This window comes from Montipora capricornis, chromosome 7 (genome assembly GCF_036669925.1).
Source record: "Montipora capricornis isolate CH-2021 chromosome 7, ASM3666992v2, whole genome shotgun sequence".
NCBI classification, from domain to species: Eukaryota; Metazoa; Cnidaria; class Anthozoa; order Scleractinia; family Acroporidae; genus Montipora; species Montipora capricornis.
The window spans coordinates 48591838-48609337 of NC_090889.1; the positions used below are offsets into that span (position 1 = coordinate 48591838).

A 17500-nucleotide genomic window follows, 5' to 3' on the forward strand; every position below is an offset into this window, starting at 1 on the left:
CAAGTAACACCTAAAGCAGTTACGCCAGCTTATGGGTGTACATCATATGGATATAAAAGGGAACTGTTGACAATAAATATTGGAAAATTGTTTATCACATAATAACAATACCAGTATAAATATAGCTAAACAGGTCAGTACTTTATTATACAGAAGACAAATACACCTTTGCCACTAAAGCTTAATGCTTCCATTTCTTTGCCGGTAATGATCAAGAAACTGAAGAGAGAAGCACACACAGTGCACTTTTACCTTCGACACACTCATCCTAAAAATTGAGCGGGACTCGAACCCACGTCTCCCTGATTACTAGTCGGGCATGTTAAGCCACTACACCATCAAGGCCACCACGCTGGCAACGCAGAGAATTAATGGGGTGACTTAGCGAAGAAAAGTTGGGCCTTAACCCACTGACACAAAGACCGGCCGTAACCAGCCGCGCGCGATGACCCCTGAAATACCTACACCGGCCGTACAAAATGGCGTCTTGATCAGAGTTGATCTTAGGCCTCTACCCAGTCCCCCTTAGTAAATCTTAATTTTTTGTTGTTATGGAGATTTAGTAGGATAATTGACCAATCACTCAACGTCTTGTGAGCATATTTTGACAGCTGATAAGAAACCCAACAAGGGCTGGCTTTTTGCCCTTCCAATCGCGCGATCAAATTACGCAAAGACAACAGCCGATGCGCCTGATAACGCATCAAACGATGGGGATATTCATGCTTTTTTTTTCGGATTTGGAGGATCTAGGGATCTAAGGAATCTTTTATGGTTTTCCTGTAGGAGGAGAGGATACTAGAGACAACAATTTTGATTTAGATGCCTTTAAAAGTGACGAAAAGACGGTGAAAACTAAGCGACCAATGATAAACAAGAAGCTCGCTGGAATGATCAGCTCGATAATATTCAAATTCCAGATTTCGTGGCGGCTACTGCTCTTTATTTCGTTTTAGATAATCGTAATGAATTAAATATTTTTCTTAGTTTTCATAGGAGATGATCTATGGGAAGTAATGGTAAACGAAACGAGTAGGTATGCCTGTCAAAAACTCTCAAAATCCCTGAGCAGATTGCCATTCTTCATGGAGTAAGCTGCGCAGAATTAAAGGCCTTCGTAGCAATTAACATCATGATGGGCATTGCTTAGCTCCCAAACTTAGCTTTATATTGATCAACCAATGGATTTTTTGCAAAAAACAAGTTTTTTTTTCCTAAAATAAATTGGTAATCAAAGGAATTTTGGCCTTCGGCACACCTCGGAAGATCGGTATCTTCAACAAATAAATCAATCCGATCATGCGTTTATATTCCACAAATGCGAGAAAACCTCCACCAATTTTCTCTGTTGTTTTTCTTGTGTTGTGTAAGTTATCTTTCAGTGAAAGTTTTCAAAAGAGCACTTTTGCACACAATTTGACCTTGTTTGTTCTCTCATGAAACATGATAGTGATAGTGATCAATTAAGTAATTAATCTCGCGGTTTTGTGTATTTCAACAAGCAGAAAAAGCGTGGTGAAATTTTGGTTTCGGCAGCGGCGTTTGTGCATAATTTTTGCACTTATATCTGCAAGAAAACAAAGCGATTGGAATAAATTTCAAACAATTTTTATCCATTGAGTGGTTAGACTTACAGTGCGACGCGCCTTACCGTGGCCACCTAACAAAGTTTTTTTACAAATTGTCCGCCAATCAGGATGTGTGAATTTGATTGACAGTCATGCCTCCTTGTACAGTTCGCACAGTTGTACGTTGAACACCGTTGCAAGGGTTGTTGAGTTGACGTATTTACACGTAATTGTCAAATGTCAAAGTTTGTTGGGTGGCCACGGTAAGGCGCGTTGCACTGTAACTGTAAATTGCACAAGGCATATTTTGAGTTATAATATATATTTTTCTAGCACTTTGTTTAGTTAGTGATCAAAAACTTTCTCGATTGCTTAACCCGCATTGCTTCGAAAATTCTACCTTTACATTTTCAGTTGAGCCTTACGACGTGTTTTGAATCACTTTTTAGCAATATTTTTACATCATCTGGAAGTTCACTGTTTCTTCTTCAAGGTGAACTTAATTCTAGAACTCAGTATCTTGTGTACATTTACTGCGCATATGGTTTATTTTTAACGCTCACTTTCCAATGCAAAACCTCGAAAATTTCCCAAGTTATCTTGTACGCATACAACAGCGCACGTGAATTATTCCATGGGTTAAGGATCCCCTTGTCGCTAAGTCACCCCATTAATCTGCTGCATTGCCAGCGTGGTGGCCTTGATGGTGTAGTGGCTTAGGATGCCCGACTAGTACCGTAATTTCCAGCCGATTACCCGCGGGTAATGCGTTAATTTTCCAGTAAACCGCGGTTGCTGCGGGTAATAGGAAGGTGCGGGTAATGCGATAATTTTTAAATCTCAGGTAAGAATTTGACAGATTGAAACAAGTTAAAATGAGGATAATTAAACCAACACTTCCTTCAAATCTGTGTGTTGCCTCGTTCGTTGATTCAATCTTTAAAATGATGCTTTATTTGCCATAGTCTTTGTAAAACCGCTCGATGAAAGCCGAAGCAAATTGAATGAAAAACAATAATCTTTCCCTTCGACCATGTCACAACTTGTCACCGAATTAAAAGTAAATGAGAACGAATTTGTCACTTTAACACATCCTTTTCAATTTTAAGAAAGAGTTTATCGTGAGACACAATTCAATGCTGAAAAAGTAACAAGATGCGAATTTGTTTATTTTGTGATGCCACAAATTTTTCTGTTCAAAACAAATCTTTTACGATCTTGTTTAAATAATTTCAAACCTTTACTACTTAATTAAACTGATGCTTCCTTAAAACTTGTGTGTTGCCAAGCGTGTTTGTTACCGTAGTTCAATCTGAAAACGCTTCCTATATTCAAGATTTGTGTGATGTTTTATTCTAGTGTTCTAAAAGCCCTCAATGAAAGCCGATGCAAATTGAATGAAAAACAAATCAATAGTGTTTAAGTGATTACTGTATTTCACTGCTTTTTTCTTCGTTTAATTTAAAAGCATTTTCTCACCTGCACTCCTTTCAATTTTGTATATGAAAGATTGAAAGCATTTTTTGTGAAAGCACGCTCAAAGCTACAAAACAAGATGCCGACATATTTCACGGCACCGCATAATTATTTAGAACGTGATTGTCGGCACGTGTGTAAACAAAACACTAACTACAGTGAAAAATTTGCTGGATTGTTCAGCGCATCAGTGAAATGTTCCTGGCTACCCCTGGCTTGAGTAATAGAGCATTTTCCCGTTTTAAGCGACTTTTATAGGCCCTGTCTTTTGCCCCTGGGTATGCCTAACCACCACCCCATCAGGTATTTTTAACACTCGCCCCCACTTTCTTTCAACCTATCAAAATGGCACTCAATGATCAATTGTAAAGATGTTGGCCTTCAACTCGTATTCTATCGAGTCTTAGCGTTAATACATTGGATATTTAGGTCGTTTTAACAAGACAAACCAGAAATAACTAAGGAGAGTGTTTAAGGCTGCATTATTAAAAGCCAATTCTTAGCAGAAAATGCTATTGATCTTCTGCTTTGTAAACAACAACATGGAATATTCATCGCTCCAAGTTTGTGAGTTCTTGTCCCGGAAATACAGTAGCAAGATTTTTTCGGTTTTGGGGTGCGGGTAATAGGCCAGTGCGGGTAATCTGTTGAACGTTTTTTCCCCTTGTGACAAAAATAGACTGCTGCGGGTAATCTGCCGTGCGGGTAATCGTCCGGAAATTAAGGTAATCAGGGAGACGTGGGTTCGAGTCTCGCTCAAGGCAGAAACCAATTTTTCGGATGAGTGTGTCAAAGGTAAAAATGCACTGTGTGTGCTTCTCTCTTCAGTTAATTGTAAGTTTAAGCCTTTCATTGCCGCAAATCTCTGACTTAATGATCAAGAAAGTTCAAAAAATATGGAATGGGGCGATATATCTAAGGCAAAACAAATTATGCTTGTGGGAATGACAGCTGACTTGAATTAGGGGGTGGGTGGGGATGGACATTTTTTTAAGCAGATTGGCTTACAATAAATTGGCATTTTACAGTGTTACAAGTGTGTAGGTATAGATTTGGTTTTTAGCCCTATGTAAAATATAACACAGCCAGTACAAAAACCTACAAAAGGTGTCAAAGCTGTCTATTTTGGTGAAAGCTCAGTGTCTTATCACATTAATTTTGCTGAAGTTCATTGTCCATGTGACATAATACACTAAAAAATAAAACAGCACCCATGGCTTATGTTTGTGGAATGTAGCCAGAAAACCCAAGGCTTGAGTTATACAAAATACTAACAAAATTGCAAATTGAGATCAAGAATATTGAAGCATAGAGATTTGAGGTTATGTCTTTTATAAATGTGGTGGCTCCTAAAAGAGCCGTTGTTTGCTTGCTCACATGAGCTATCTTGCATCATCTTGCCTTTGATCTGCAGAGCTGTAACCTCTGGTGGAGGCAGTCGGGAACTTTTGCCTGATTTTGTGATACACACAGACTGGTAGCGTCTGCTGTTATTCCATCCCAGTGGTCCAAATAGCCATAGCACTAGAAAGCAGTATGCGGTGGCACGACAGCTCGTAAGAAGGAAGAGGGATTTATTATAGCTTCTATGGCTTATTCTTCATGCTTGTTTACATACATTTATCACAGACCAAAAAATCTGACATCATGCTAACTGTGCAATTGAACAAAAGCCATTGGCTAGATGTCAGCACACCATTCACATATGCAACACTGTTTTATTTATTTATTTACTTATTTGTTTGTTTTGCAAACTAACTGAAGAAAAACAATAGTACCCATTACCCTCAAGCTCGAAACGGTATGGCTCCACTAGTCCGCCAACTGCGCCAAAATCTTCTTCATTGTCACTCTCCATCGCCTCAGATGCACTCCTGGAGCTTGCACTTGAATCAGAATCATCTGAAAAAGACATTTTACAATACAAATAGGTTTACAGCTAATTCCACAGTCACGGCAGAGACGCTCGGGTGTTCTTTTCGTTGACGTCAACCGTGTGACGTCATAGCGTGGTTAACCGCTGAGAATTTTGCCAGCTCATGTTTTCCGAATTTGTCCCACTTTAGTACCATACTTCAAGCCCCAATCAGGGCAGGGATTATAGACATTTTGATTGTTAATTAGTGCCCTTCTAAGATTGAAAAAACATTTTAGGTACAGAAACGCCACTTTGGAAATTCACTTCAGTAGCACTTTAATGCAGACTAAAATGTAGGAGGTCACAGGTGCAGATCCACATAGTCTCAAAGTAAATAAGTAGGTAACCCTAACCCTTTGTAATTTGACCTCCAAACAGTGCTCAAAATTAGGAAAAAATCCAGGTTGCCCTTAGGGCAAATGCCGACAACCAACAATCCCGGTCAAAAAGATCGTGACACCAAAGCATGTTTGAACCCCCCTCCACCGTGACAATGTTGATGGCGTAAAAACTGTCGGGCTCCTGGAAAAATGCCGTTCTCTTTGCAACATTGAATAGGGGGAAGGGGTACTCTGCTACGCAGCATGAAGTGTCCCCTTTATTTTTGTCTGAGATTGAAGCCCCTGACTTTGGCCCTTGGTAGATGAGAATTTTTGTTTGATAACAAAGAAGTGCTGAACTTTTTTTTTCTTGTTCTATTTTTTTCAGATTAGAATAGGGTCAAGCATGATAGATCTGCTCAGTTTATTTCGCATCATTTGAAAGCCAATTTACTGGAACATTCACTTGCCATTCATTTAGCTACCTTTCTGCACAGAGTACAGGTAACATTTTTGATCACGTATTTTGAAATAGACTATGCAACTAATACTCTATCAAGAAATTGAATACACTATGCAAGACGTATCATGTTGATGATAAATTTTACAAATAATAATAATAATAATAATAATAATAATAAACAGTAAGTTGTGTTCTTTTTAGTCAAACAGAAACCACCTAGTAAAACTATTTGTGTTAGCACGGATCACTTTTGGCATACTGGTCCTTTGGAATGTGCAAACAGTATGTCGCCGATGTACACACATCAATGAGAATTCCCTTCATGCAAGTTTTATACATCATTATCAACAATGATGAGCACAGCAGTATGATGATAGTTATTAATACTGTAAATGAAGAGATATGTTGTCATGAAGTATGGGTATGTTCATTGTTGAAAACTTTAAAGGACACTGCAGGTTGACACTAGTAGTTCAGTAACTTCTGGGTTGCTGTTAGTCGATGTCTGCTATTGGTACCAACTGGCAGAACTGTTTGGCTTACAAAAGGAATTATGGCACAGAGGGTTACCTCAAATGAACAATCACAGACCCTGGGCAGTCAATCACTGTCCTGGCCTAGGTTCATCTGCTGAATGTGACAGTAGTGGAATATTGTAACTACTGATTACTGTTGATAGCAATTATTAATAATTTTCCTGTCTTTTCATATTTACTGGCCCATAACCTTTTTTCTAGGGAACAAGTTTACAGAGCAAGGAAAAAGTTGACTACCCTTGATTGGAATTAGTGGTATCATAATGGTTTTACATTTTCCACCACTGAGGATCATGCTGACACCATCATTGCAAGAAAATACAACCAGAGAACAAATCTTGGGATGTGAGGATATTAAAGGTGTCCAAAGATTGTGAATATATTGGGATGCTGATGGACAATATTTTTAAACTTCGCATTGATGACGACGACTATTTAATCACTTGTGAAGTCTGTCCGGAACCTGACGATCCCAGAATCATTTCTCCAACAATTGTGGAAAGTGAACCTCTTCCAGCTCATGAGCTCTGGGCAAGATGCAGAAACAGATTTTCACAAATAAGCAGCTCATAGAGATTTAAATGCAAAACCTTCAGCTACCATAAAACTAGGAAAAACATAAATGCCCTAACAATAATAAGCTGCAGTGATAAAATTACTAACAGTCAGGTGTCAATGGAATGGCTCAAGTGAAGCTAATAAGACTTGCCTTTTTGCTTCAGTTTTGGTAGTAACTTGAAGCACTGAGGCACATTTGCGACAGCTGTTTTTTACTAGCACTTTCAAATTGAGAGAATCGCAGCTGAGCTCGAGTACTACCACTTAACAGGCCTTGATAAACAACTCAGCTTGCCTCTTCGGCCTGCCGGAAACCGCAATTGCTGTGAAAAAAGTGTGTTGAACATATACTATCGCCTATCTTGTTTCTGCATGGTTTCGTCGCTGTTCCACATATGTAAGTCTCTGTGTAAGATAGATATTTTTCCTACAGTTTTCCACGGTCATCCCTGGCGTTTAACTGCAGAACACTTGAGGCTACATCATGACACGTATTGAAAAAAAGGCCTGGAAATTTCACAAATGGCTCACATTTTTTCCCGAAACAATTTCATCAAGTTTCCTTACGTTTTTCTCCTAGGGGGTCTGCTGAAACAGTGCTTGTGCTTCACCATTTTATTTCCAAGATACATCGAACGATTAATATCTCATCTCGCGGGCGTCGTGTGAAGATTTCTATCGGTTGAAAATTGTGTGGTTGTCAATCAAGCTCACACATGCGCTTTATCGTGACACAGGCCCTTTAAGTCTTACCTCAAATAATTTGCCGCTTGAAAGATCTGAAAGCATTCATCCCACAATGTCTCAGAAAATACGAAAATACACATGCACCAAAACATTTCCAGGAGGTCTGGGTTTGAAGACAACACGGCAAGCTTGTCGTGGCTTATTGAATCGAGCAAACAGCGTTAATTCATTATCACAACCTTCCTGTGTGGATCCATCTATCAGTATCAGAAGATACACCTCACATTTTAGGCATTTTCGTGTCTCAAGTTTATAGCTTCTGTTCTTTATTCTGTTAGGCATCACAGTAATGTAAGTACTTCGATTTCTGGTTGCCCGAACGAAGTTTTAGTTATCTCAGGCAACCAGGCAACCTCTAATTTTGAGCACTGCCTCCAAATGGTTAGACTTTCAGGTCTTCTCAGGTAACTACTATAAACCATAGGCAACATGTCACAGCCACTCAGTGTTCAGAAACACCATGGGACACTAGAGAACTCAAGCACTCTGAGAGGAGTATATGAAGGGCATGGAGTTTCAGATGTTGTGATCTGTCCTTATCTGTCCAGGAGAAAGCAGACAGCCTTTAGCTTAAAAAGGCATATGGTGTATGAGGTGACCTAGGCAGAAACAACCACAAGTCACGGCTTTGCGAGGCATATATAGAAAGCAACTATTTAAATGAACATTACAACAATAACAAATCCAACTTGAAGAAACATACAGAAAAAGGAAGAGAGAGAGCCAGATGTTAGAATCTGCTGTGGTAGAAGTCTTACCCAGAGGATGTCATTACCCCCACTCAAAATACAGGGAAAAATTTCTCCCCCAATTTGGAAGAAGCCGTATCTCTAACGGCAACCTTCGTTTCCTTGTTAAACAACAATACAAGGTCACCATCGATTGAGAGAATATTTTAGTCTGTAAGTTTCAAAAAGTACTGGCTTGCAAGTCACAATAATTGTCATTTTTCGACCATAGGTGTTTTTAGCCTTTTAAAAATGCACTTGCGCTTGTTTCTTCCAAATTGCTTGAAAAACTCAAATACAGTTCACATGAAATACAAGATCCATTTTCCCACCAGCAAACAAAGCAATCAAAATGTAATTACCCTAAAATAATTTTGGAGCTTGTCAGATGTCTGTACCTCAGAAGACTCAAGCTAATTAATCATAAATGCACTCCCTAAAACGGTTTATTACATCCACTTTACTCCAGGAGTGACATGGAAGGTTCAGACAAATTGAGAGGAATTGGAAGTAGATGATGACCTTTCATACATCCCTGACCCCAAACACACTGAAGTTACAAGAACCATCACCCTAGTAATTTTATTAACTGTGGGAAGAGGCAGTCTCAAAAACAAACAGTGTAACAATTCATTCCTAATTTGAATGTATTTTTGTTTTTCACAGGGAATCACCCAAAATGCACAACCTCATCAACGAAACTTGTAACAAAGTTGTCGCAACACATGTGGTCACATTCTCCACTGAAGTGTCATTAGCCTGGAACTTAAGAGACATTCTTGCCAGAATCTGGCAAAGGTCCAGAAAGAAATGAAGAAAGTAAACAAATTCAAATGACCTGAGGATCCTCGCAAACCCTGTAGCTTTTTCTTTGGCATCAGCTGATTGGCCATTAATGGACACGGAGTCTAGGTGGGCCAGAAGAAAAGGCCAATCCTGCTTGATTGCTTTTGCTGCTTGCGTGTGATGGGGTATCCATCGTGTTCCCTTAACATTGGCTGGTTTCAGAACTTTGATATTCACAGCAGTTGCAGATTCTGACTACACTAGCACAAGACATTGAAAGTGAAAGTTTATTGAGGATGCGTCCGTCAGTCATCAGATGTACAATTTATCCTGACACAGATTTTAGGAAGTTACCTCTGTTGTTTCTAGGAAATAGAAACAGTGCTACGCCAGATACGAAAAACCACTAAAAAACCACCCTTTAGATGTGGCCAAAAAATATGTGGAAACGTATTCCTCATCTAATGCAGCAGCACAAGACCCCGAGGAAAGGGTATGACTGATCAATATACAAAAAATACATTACAAGATAAACTCTCTCATACAAAGATTACAGTACTGGCCACAGGAATAGCAGCACCTACACGCGCATAAAATGCGTGCAAGATGGCGTATCGCGTCGTTTTTCGATGGTGAAATTGTATGCTGCGTAGAATTAAGTGTTCAAAATTAATTACAGCTCAGCGAATGTTTCAAACCGCCACTCGGTTCATTTCTCGATTCTGGAAAGATATTTCCTTTTTGGTCGGCGGACTAACTTTCTTTGAACCAAAACATTAATTAATCCTTTAAACCGCTAATAAGCCGTTGGAGCAAAATTATTTCGGTCTTATTCTCAGATCAGATCAAATGGGCGGTTTAAAAAGGTAAACATTGGTATTATTCTCAAATAGATCGGCGACGCGCTCATTCACCGGCGGTGAGCAGTGAAAGGAAAATGAAATGGAACATCATCGTGGTATATCATTACTTTTACTTGTAATTTATAACATATTCGCCTTAGCAGCTGTGATTTATCACCCGACTCGCAACCTTTTCATTTTAGGAATGATTTCACTCAGTGAAACGATCCTCGAAATGAGACAAATGCAAACATGCGGTGAGTATCCAAACACGCGGTGATATTCAGACGATGACCACAGCAAAACAGGTCAAGTCAATTTTTGACTATTCAAATAAAGTGGACACTTGTTGCGAAAATGTTGAAATGCAAAGCTGAATAAATTCTTCGGAAACCAGTAGTGCTTTTAGACATGCAACATTGTTCTTCGTGAAAAAGCCGCTACAAATTGATGTACAACAACCCTCTTTTACACGAAACTCTGCGTGTAAAATTTTACATGCACTGTGAAGAATTTGCGTGTAATTTTTTTACTCACAACTTCGTGTATTTTTTTACTCGCGCGTAACGCGCGCGTAATTTGCGTGTAAAATGCGTGCAATATGGCAGACTTACACGGATGATACGCGCGTGTAATGCTGCTATTCCTGCAGCCAGTACTGTACAAAAGAAAAAGAAAATCGAGCGAACACGACGACTGACGGATCTAGAATGACCTAAATCTCCCGCGCAAAGCCTATATATTCCTAGCACATCCCATAACAACCCGCGAACCTCTCAATCGTGCCGTCAGAATAATAATTTACGACTATTTTATTCAAACGTCAGAAATTACTCTTTCCTTCAAGTTGTGCCAGTTGAGGGGTGAATCACTATAAAACTTGTAAATAGATAAAAGGAAGTCTTCCACCTTAGCCAGGTAGGCAACATGCTTGATACTGTCCTTTATACCAAGTTCTAATCGATGTGCAACGCAATGTACAGAAATTAAGTGTGGTACATCTGTTGTTCCAACAGTCTTGTTACACCATTCATTTGGTTGCATGTCTGTCTCATCCAGGAAAGCCTTATCAATAGCTGCAACAATGCCTACTGCATCTGCCTTACCTACAGTGTAATGCCTGAATAGACAAGAACTTTGTTACAGGTCTACCATCTTCAAGATATCTTACATAAACCAGTTCATTTTGGCCTGCCGAAGCTTGTTAGCAAAATGTTTCTTCACAGTTTCAGCAATATAATGCATAAATGTTGCTGCCTGTTTATCATTCATGCAACTCTTGCCAGTGTTAACACCATTTCTTTCCTGGAGGCTGCATAGTCCAACAAAATCCCTAAAAGGTCGTTCTGCTAGAGTCAGATAGTACACGGTATGAAAAAGTTTCACTAGGCGATCAAGAGCTTCCTTTTCCATGTTAATCAGACATGCTTCCACTGGTGCCGTTCCAGGTTGAGCATTGCTAGCACCATGAGCTAATTTGGCTGTCTTATGCACCTCACTTATTTCATGTTTTTTGATCCCATCAACACGAAAACTGTAGTTACCTTTTTGGCTTCCTAAGGCAGATTTATCTTTCGAAAACTGTCTGCAATAACTGCAAAACATAGAGTTTTCTTTCTCGTCAAATTTCAGCCACGGTTTTCTAGTCTTCCACGACTCTTGAAATGTACAACACCTTTTTCTTGAACTTTCTTGCGCCTCGCCTAATTCGGCTGTAGATTTTGCGACACCCATAGCATTTCTTTGATTATCATCTTTCTTCGTGGCTTCCAAATTGTTGTTATCACCAACGGTCTTCACTTTCTCACGGCCGAAGTAGCGGAAGAGGCTCATGTTAACTAAGATGATAATAATAAGAATGAATGGTAAATTGCCATTGCTGAAACAAACATGCCGGCATCACGGAGCGGATCTCACTAGTGCATCATGGAATAAGTTTACTGGTATCAACCGCTGATTAAAGCAGAACAGGCTCATTCAAATAAGAATGTTGTGCAAAAAACGAACTTCAGTTTCCAACGGTAGTGTATGTAATACCTTAGTATTTCTTCCACATTTTTTTTTTCTTTCCACTAACTTAGTTTAGGTATTGCTTACTCTCCAAAGACAACAAGCTGTTATATTTATTCAAATCTATCAAGTCTTCATTACGGACTAGTGCCACGACAGATTGGGTTGCCCAAGGGGCAACCACTTAGCACAATTTGGTTGCCCCATCATAATTTTGGTTGTCCGGGACAACCGTTAATTTTGAACCCTGGACAGTAAAAAGCAACGAGTACAATATCGGTTTTGCAAGTGAAATTTACTTTGGAATTCACCAGTTTGTACAGCACGAGTTTTAAAGAAAACAAGCACACCCTCAATGAGCGAATGGAAAGGGAAAAAAGCCATTTCAGAGACAACTGTCAATAAAAAATTGCGAGAAAACGATTCTTAAAAACATTTAAGAAATCTTTAAAAAGCGGTTAAAATATATATATACACGACGTTTCGACGTTCTCAGACGTCATTATCAAGTGAAAAGAAAATAGTATGAATATTCTTTAAATACAAGAAAAACAATAGTTCATTAAAAAATAAGCTACAAGCTAAACAAAGAGTGAAAGAACTATAGTTGATGAAGTATGGCTGTGTATCCACGTCGAGCCACAGAAAGTGCGCAAAAAATGAAGCTTCGTCTATGTTTAGGTTAGTTAACCTGAGTCGTGCCTGCAATCCAATCGAAAACCAGTACCTGGAAAGCGGTCAACTTCCAAGAAACAGCTGACCTATGTGAGCTCTAAGCTTGAGCCTGTGATATGGTCATGTGGTACTGGTCAGCGGATACCTTGTTTTGACAGGTGTCAATTGATCAAAACATGGATGTCCAATATCAAAGATGTTTGCTGTAAACTAGCATGATACTGGTCACATTGGCATACATGGAGGGGTGGATGTACGTACGATTGATGACGTCATGCCTAAAAAACCAAAATTTTTGCTTAGCACGCGCAGACCTCTGCTATTAATTCCAGGCGCGCACTGTGTCATTGTCTCGGTTCTTGTTTTGCAGGTAACTTTTTTGCAAATAATGCAACTTTTTGGGAGTTAATGTTAAAATGAGCTTGTTGAACACGAAACTTGAATGTATTCAATCGCTTGATTATTAACATTGGCCATGGCAAATGTGTATCGATCACTTACAATTGTTTACTCTTTTGCTCCTAAATTACACCTCAAGTGTTGTTAAAATAAATGATGCTCTTTTACGGAAAATTGAGATTCAGTTTTGTTTTGTTTTTTTTGCTGTGGAGATCTAGATCATTTATCAACTGGAGCCAACAAAATACGGATTCCTCGAGACGTTTTCAGATGTGAACATTGGAGCTTTTGTATGTTTTGATCGATGAATCAACTGGCATAAAAATTTCAAAGAATTTGATCATTTTAAGTACATATTCGTGGGGAAGGATTAGACTTTATTTTTGTGCAATTTAGAAATCTGAAAGGGTACTGCAGCAGCAATAAAGAGGCAATAGATCCAATATTAATTCTTGAATATTAATTAGCTGGACCCCCCAAATTTTGCAATGGACACCCAAATTTTTCAAAAGGGGGTCAAGAGGACCCCCAAATTTGAAAACCTGAATACACCTCTGCATAACTCATGGACCACCAGAAGGCTTTGTGCATAGGTCTATTACGAGGGTCCTCCTTCCCTGAAATCTCACTTCATCATGATATACATCGCTGTAGAACTCAATCCTGGCCCAATAGAGGTAAGACCCGTGTGTTTAACTAAAGGTGTGAGAAAAAGCCAGACAGCCATCTTGTGTGGAGGTTGTGCTTCATACTTCCACGCCAATTGTTGTGGATTATCCAAAAAATGATATTAATATGCTCAATAATTCAGCAAAGCAGTGGCTTTGTCTTGCATGTAATTTACTCCATTTTAGTGACTCATTCGTGGAGTGATCAATTTCTTCGTTGAATGTTTTTGACTCTCAAAGCTGCTCAGCTACAGGAAATGTTCAAATAACTGAAACCCTGAAGCAAGTAATTACTGTAACCTTTACACAATGATATGCACCAAGTTTGACAGCCCTCAGATTATGAACAAGAAAATTACTTCTAAACTTGGGGTTGCTAATAGCAAGTTAAGTGCTGTGAGGGGATGAACGAAATACCACAGCAACGACAAGAAGCTTTATTTGCACAACCGTACATTCACAGTTCTAAAGTATTGCCAAAGTCAACTAAAATTACATCACTAACGATTTGTCATGTAAATGAAAGGAAAATGAAATACAGTAAAGGCAAATAGCCTCTGCAATGTTCACTATTTTTTTTTGTTCTGGATTTTGGTCATTGTGTGAACACCTAGAACGAAATGCATGTTTCTGTTAATATTGCTCTTTGAAGTTCAACAAGTAACAGGAACTAGAAAATTGGTAAGAGGTAATGCCAGTAATTTCACACATTTGTGATTTGCTTGTCTTGTAAATTAACATTTCTTGGAGAGAACAAGAACACAAGGAAATCACTAATTTTAGAAGCTATATAACATTATGTGACCCTCCATGGGAAACAGTGAACAATGTGAATGCGCACATGCACGGCACGTTAAGAGGGTTGAAACAAGAGGAGCATGACTCAACACGTTACCTGCGTGTTAGTAGCCTTCCTCATTAAAGTTGAAGCCTTTTTTTTACACACGCTAAAGACAAAAGAGCGTGCGATGAGCTTTGCATGCCCTGACACGCTGAACCTTATAATTTGATCGAGCTCATGTCACATGAACTATTTACTGCTTGTGTTATCAGTGTTTTGAGGCCTTATGCGTCCCATGGCGCAAAAAGGACTGATGATGTTATCAGTGTTTTATAAATAAATCTTTGAAGTAAAATAGCTTTAATAATTCTGTCTAGCCCACATTGATAAATCTTTGCAGCAAAAGCTCTTTAAAATCACATGGGCAGAAAGAAAACCACTGGAATGAAGGAAGCGACCGTCACTAAAACAACAACCTCGTCAACACGACTGTTATAGTGACCAATAAGCAATATTCCACCACCGAAGTCACACAAATACAGAAGATACAATGCCAGTCAAAGGAATATTGAAGAAAGCATAATGGAAATCAAATGTCATTCAACACCATTCTATATTTATCCAACTTCATTCTCAGAGTGGCCTAAGTACGCTTTTTTTGGCCCTGAAAAGGACAGCAAAATCTGAGACAACCTCACACAAAAGTCAAGCAATGGGGTACTTTGACAACATTAATGCAAATTTAGCTGTTATTCGACTCTTCTGACACACAATAAAATTTCGCCATTTCAACAATCAGAATATTGGTCTAAAAAACTGAACTACTCCCACATTACTAAAATTCATTATTTAATGGCGAAGTCCTCCCTTATAATTATAATTATAAGAAAGGATATTTTGCCGCTAGTGAAGTTTACTGATGGAGAGGTAGTCATTCAGTTTAAATATTTCGCTGTTAGTGAAGTTTAAAAATGACAAATTTGCAAGCCTAATTCGTCCATGCGGTCTGACATATTAATTTGTTGTTTCAATACAAAGGATGGAAACAAGGGTAAGAGGCGAGGCCACTATATCTAGTTGAAGTCGGTGTGTTTTGTGACACGTCGTGTCGTGTACTGTGGAGACTACTTAAGGACATTCGTGCAAACATTTTCTAACATCGATTTTTTTTCTGCACATTTTACCATTGAAAGATGATGAGTTAGTGAAAAGGGGGGTCACCAACTTCATTTTGGAGAGAACTTGCCCGGAAGAACACCCTAAATCTGAAAAAATCCTGTAAGCCCAAAAATATTGCAATTACATCTTTGAAGTGAAATGTTCTCTACCAAACTTTGTTTAAGTGGGCCCATCAAGTGAATTTAGTTTACTGTTGGGGTTCCTTGAAACACAAGCAAGCGACCATAGTTTCATGCGCCTTGCAGCCGCAAGATGGCAGGATTCCATGTCACAAGGACAGAAATCTTGATTTTTTTTTAACTTCCCACATTGATTTTGTGTTCATTTTTGGACAATGTGGAGATAATTGTAAATAAAATCTGTTTCTAAAAAGAAAAGTAGGGGTCACCGAACATTCAAGATCGTTAAATCCAAGCAAAGCTATTGCAATGGCCACCTGCCCTATCATTGTTCATTTCAGTACTTAGCGCGCCCTCAATGCATGATGTGGCATGTGAATTTGCGTGCGCTGTAAGGATGCGTAGTAGTAATAAGAACGAACGTCCTTAATTCCCGTATTTAACTACCCAAACTCAGGTTGTTGTCATCGCTTGAGTTCTTTTTTTCATAACATAAATTTTAAAAAGAGCATTTCATCAAAGCTCGAGGAAAGTTTTGTACTACCAGTGGATCTTGCTCATTCACGCGAGGATGGCTCCTTTTCTGGGAAGTGCAATGGACCTTTGAGCAAAGGGACCCAGTGCTGTTTCACATAATTCTGCAGTTTAGCTTTCTGTAAATTGGACATGCAAGTAAGAGAGATCAGTGCAGTTTTTAGCTCAGTGGGCCAACTGACCATCCTTGGTTTATCATTGGCAAATCAGTGACCAACAGCAAACAGAAGATGCCGCCGACGTTGGAAATGAACATCTGTTACACAAGTTGACTGTGTAAATTTCACATCCATTTGTTGACAAATCAAGTAAGCACGCAGAATGAATTACATGATCTTTGACTTCAACTTACATCTTGTTTGTAATAAACAGCGGTAAACTACTCTGCTTTGGGTTAATGACCAAACCGTGTTTGAAGAAAAAGCACAGAGCTACCATGTCAAGGACAAAGGAATTTACTGTGTTAAACTTGAATGCTAAAACACAAAGGTCTACTGTGTTAACAGACCATTAACAAAAGACCACATGCTATTCCAGCCCAGCATGTTAGACAAGTACCATGCAAGTGTGCTAGGACTGTGCCATGCGCATGTGATCACCTTATTCACTGTTTTCCCATAGAGGGTCATATATTTAAAACTGTGTATTATAAGGATATCTAAGCATCTAAAAGGTCAAGCCATTGTGAACTGTTTTGAAGTCACGTCTAGGTGCTTTAACAGCATTAACATCTCATCAAAATTGTCTTACTTGTATTTTATTTGTCACATAAATCTCCAAATGCATAACCCTCTTTAACTGAACAAGTAATGTGAACTTAATAACTAATGGGGTTTAAGTAATATGGAGGTAATTTGAAATATCTTTCTCAAACTCATTAATTATTCATGCAGCTTTTACCCAACCAGAGCAACATATTCTGGTCAGGTGAATAGGTTTAGAAATTTTCTTAATCTGCATATACATGAAGCAACAAAAACACGTGGCGATAAAAAACTTTATTAAATCTCAAACTTTATGAAACAAACTTTAAACCTAAATTATTTACTGCTAACATTGAATGTTAGAGTACAGTTAGTAAACTACCCAAAACAGAAAAGGCCATTCTTTTTCTAAATTTAAATTCTCGCTCAATGGTGGGGACTTTGTGTTTTGGTTCACTTTCAACCTTACTGTACACTTCCAACCTAAAA

General features: G+C 38.7%; 1 long non-coding RNA gene across 1 annotated transcript in view; it reads right to left on the reverse strand.

Annotated features, from left to right (window-relative positions):
• The window catches only part of LOC138058088 (uncharacterized), a 43575-nt gene that overhangs the window by 19850 nt on the left and 6225 nt on the right, over positions 1-17500 (reverse strand). Inside the window, exon 3 of the long non-coding RNA XR_011133788.1 lies at positions 4830-4946. This is a non-coding gene — a long non-coding RNA (uncharacterized lncRNA). The remainder of the gene's footprint in view (positions 1-4829; positions 4947-17500) is intronic.